The sequence below is a fragment of the Capricornis sumatraensis genome, chromosome 9 (genome assembly GCF_032405125.1).
Source record: "Capricornis sumatraensis isolate serow.1 chromosome 9, serow.2, whole genome shotgun sequence".
NCBI lineage: Eukaryota > Metazoa > Chordata > Mammalia > Artiodactyla > Bovidae > Capricornis > Capricornis sumatraensis.
The window spans coordinates 26,807,638-26,812,297 of NC_091077.1; positions in this window are offsets into that span (position 1 = coordinate 26,807,638).

The following is a 4,660-nucleotide window of genomic DNA, read 5'->3' on the forward strand; positions in this document are numbered from 1 at the left end:
TCGTACCATCACCTGAACAACCCAAGAAATTCTTAGTAATTAAATTCTGTTTCTAGAATTTGTGAATTTTGGGCTCCATGGAGATATTTACCTTTAACCAATACTAAAAGCCTTCACTGTTGGCCTTTGGTGGCGTCATTCTTCTCATTCAGCAGATGAAATCAGGTTTCACGAATCCAGTTATATTTCCATTCTCCAAGAAATGAGATTTGGAAGCTGATTTGGAGTTGCATTTCTAGGAAGTTTTCCTATCACACCACAAAATGTGAGTTACACATGTTCCATGTTTATAACTAGACCCAGGATAACTTTTTTAAAGATAACATATCAGCAACTGTTAGGTGAAGTATACTTTGTCGATTGACTTCTTTTTTATTTTCTTCAGAAAGACTGGGTCTTATCAAAGTGTATCAACTGAAAAATAATCATAGGTAGTCTGTAGAGAGTCACAAATTCCCTCTTTTGTTCTCAACACATGATGAAAATGATAAGAATTTGAAAACTCAACTTTCTAGATGTATCCTCTAAAAGTTATTACATAACCAATGTGGTTATTTAGGGCATTCATTCCCGACCTTAGTTTGTTTTGTATCTTCTTGTAAATCACTGAATATATCCTCAATGCACAGTGATAAACAGTGAATGCACAGTTTATCCATGATAAAAAGCTCATGGATACTGACATCAGACAGCACAGGATAGAATCTCAACTCTGCCATTTTCCGGCTCAGAGAACTAGTGGTGACTGCCAGGTCCGTTGCTCAGTCATGTCAGACTCTGTGCGACCCCATGGACTGTAGCCCACCAGGCTCCTCTATCCATGGGATCCTCTGGGCAAGAATACTGGCATGGGTTGCTATTTCCTCCTCCAGGGTATCTTCTTGACCCAGGGATCGAACCCTCATCTCCTGCATCTTCTGAACTAGCAGGCAGATTCCTGGTCACTGAGCCAGAATGCTGAGAACTAGAGCAAATTACTAAGTCTCTTTTCTATAAAATGGTACTAATAGTACTTAATGGATTGTTCTCAGGATCAATCAGGTTATGAGTGTAAAGCTGTGGTGAACAAATCAACAAATATTAGCTTTAAAAATTACTTATTATTATCCACCATTTGATCACTATTTACAGTAACACCTTCTTGAACTAACACCAAAAAAAGATGTCCTTTTCATCATAGGGGATTGGAATGCAAAAGTAGGAAGTCAAGAGATACCTGAAGTAACAGGCAAGTTTGGCCTTGGAAATACAAAATGAAGCATGGCAAAGGCTAGCAGGGTTTTGCCAAGAGAATGCACTGGTCATAACAAACACCCTCTTCCAACAACACAAGAGATGACTCTATACATGGACATCACCAGATGGTCAATACCAAAATCAGATTGATTATATTCTTGGCAGCCAAAGATGGAGAAGCTCGATACACTCAGCAAAAACAAGACATGCAGCTGACTGTGGCTCAGATCATGAGCTCCTTATTGCAAAATTCATATTTAAACTGAAGTACAGAAAACCACTAGGCCATTCAGGTATGACCTAAATCAAATCATTTATGATTATTCAGTGGAAGAGGTAAATAGATTCAAGGGGTTAGATTTGATAGAGTGCCTGAAGAACTATGGATAGTGGTTCATAACATTGTACAGGAGGCAGTTATCAAAACCATCCCAAAGAAATACAAGAAGATAAAACGGTTGTCTGAGGCAAAATGGCCTTGAAAAGAGCTGAGAAAAGAAGAGAAGTGAAAGACAAAGAAGAAAAGGAAAAATATACCCAACTGAATGTAGAGTTTCAGAGAATAACAAGGAGAGATAAGGCTTTCTTATCTAAGTAAACAATGCAAAGAAATAGAAGAAAATAATAGAATGGGAAAGAATACTACAGATCTCTTCAAGAAAATGAGAGATACCAAGAGAAAATTTCATGCAAAGATGGGCACAATAAAGGACAGAAGCAGTAGGGACCTAGCAGAAGATATTAAGAAGAGGTGGCAAGAATACACAGAAGAACTGTACAAAATAGGTCTTAATGACCCAGATAGCCACCATGGTGTGATCACTCACCTAGAGCCAGACATTCTGGAATGCGAAGTCAAGTGGGTCTTAGGAAGTATTAGTATGAACAAAGTTAGTGGAGGTGATGGAATCCCAGATAAGTTATTTCAAATCCTAAAAGATGATGCTGTGAAAGTGCTACACTTAATATGCCAACAAATTTGGAAAACTCAGCAGTGGCCACAGGACTGGAAAAAGTCAGTTTTCATTCCAATCCCAAAGAATAGCAATGCCAAAGAATGTTCACACTACCACACAACTATACTCATTTCAAATGCTAACAAGGTAATGTTCAAAATCCTGCAAGCAAGACTTCAAAAATATGTGAACCAAAAACTTTCAGATGTACAAGCTGGATTTAGAGAAGGCAGTGGAACCAGAGATCAAATCGCCAATATCTGTTGGATCATAGAAAAAACTAAGGAATTCCAGAAAAACATCTACTTCTGCTTCATTGACTATGCTAAAGCCTGTGACTATATGGACCACAACAAACTGGAAAACTCTTAAAGAGATGGGAATACCAGACCACTTTACCTGCCTCCTGCGAAACCTGTATGCAGGTTACGAAGCAACAGTTAGAACCGGACATGAACAATGTCTGGTTCAAAACTGGGAAAGGAGTATGCCAAGATTATCTATTGTCAACCTGCTTATTTAATTTATTTGCAGACTTGGAGAAGGAAATGAAAATCTACTTCAGTATTCTTACCTGGAGAATTCCATGGACCAAAGAGTCTTGCAGGCTACAGTCCATGGGGACACAGAGTCGGACGCAAAATAGTGGGCTGGACAATGCACAAGCTGGAATCAAGACTGCTGGGGGAAACATCAACAACCTCAGATTCGCATGCAGATACCAGCCTAATAACAGAAAGCGAAGAGAAACTGAAGAACCTCCTGATGAAGGTGAAAGAAGAGAGTGAAAAATCTGGCTTAAAACTCAACATTCAAAAAATGAGAATCATAGCCTCCGGTCCCACCACTTCATGGCAAATATATGGGGGGGAAAATGGAAACAGTGACAGATTTTATTTTCTTGAATTCCAAAATCACTGTGGATGGTGACTGCAGCCATGAAATTAAAAGACGGCTTGCTCCTTGGAAGAAAATCTATGACAGATCTAGACAGCATATTAAAAAGCAGAGACATCACTTTGCTGACAAAAGTCTATATAGTCAAAGCTATGTTTTTTCAAGTAGTCATGTATGGATGTAAGAGTTGGATCATAAAGAAGGTTGGCACAGAAGAACTGATGCTTGTGAATTGTGGTGCTGGAAAGACTCTTGAGAGTCCTTTGAACAGGAAGGAGATCAAACCAGTCAATCCTAAAGGAAATCAGTGCTGAATATTCATTGGAAGGACTATGCTGAAGCTCCAATTCTTTGGCTACCTGATGGGAAGAGCCAACTCATTGGAAAAGACCCTGATGATGGGAAAGATTAAAGCAGGAGGAGAAGACAGTGGCAGAGGACTAGACGGTTTGATGGCATCATTGACTTAATGCACATGAGTTTGAATAAGCTCTGGGAGATGGTGAAGGACAGGGTAGTCTAACATGCTGCAGTCCATGGGGTCACGAAGAGTCCAACATGACTTAGTGGCTGAACAACAACTACAGTAATACATTCAGGCCACCACACCTCACTCCTAGACTACTTATCACATCCTGCCTTTCCTGTTCCAGCTCTGCTCTCCTCTACCCCATCCCCTTCACATGCCCTCCCTAAAGGTGAGTGATCTTTTCCTAATGGAAAAACAATCAATTCAACCTGCTTCCACATACAAAAACAGTAAAACAAAAAGTCCTCCAGCTGCCCTTAGCACAAACCTGAGAAGTCCTCCAGGGTCTACTCAGGCCTATCCTTTCCAGCTTGTTTCCAACCCACCCCCAACTCCCGAACCCCTACCCCGATCCCTCAAGGCTTCAGCCTTGCTAATCCCTCTTCTGCGCATTGCCCACATTAATGCTCCCTCAGTGTCACCTGTCCCTAGGCCTGGAGAACACAGTCCCTCCAGCCTGACCCTATATGTTCCAGTCTGAAAGTTACTTTACCTAGAGTACATTCCTATTTTTCCAGAGGTCCCTTTCACAACAGTTAGCTCAGGAAACACAAGACTTGTAAAGCTATTTCTAAATGTTTGACTTGCCTACACAGCCCTAAAGTTTGGGTGGGTACAGGTACCCTTCCGTTTGTTCATCATCCCCATTCCCCATAACTTAGTTCAGCCGGGATTCAGAGAAAGAGGGAAGTAAACGATAAATGAATGAATGCGGGGGAGGGGGAGTTAAAACGGCCTTCACTGCACATTCTCTAAAAGCTGGCTTTCACGTCTGATGCTCGTTATTAAATGGTTCCCAAACACGCCAGGTCACTTTTGCGTGGTCTTAAAAACAAAAACATAAACCAGTGTGGCCTTGGTTTTAGCGTCTGTTTTCACGCCAAACAGCCCAGGCGCGGCCACCGTTCGGAGGGGCGATTGGCTCGGGTTTGGGCTCCACCGACACAAGCCCTAGGGGCTGAGGGCCGGGGCGGAAGTGCGGGAGCGGCAGGGCGCCTGCGGCCGGGGCGGAAGGGCCGGGCGCAGGGCGGAAGTGGCGACT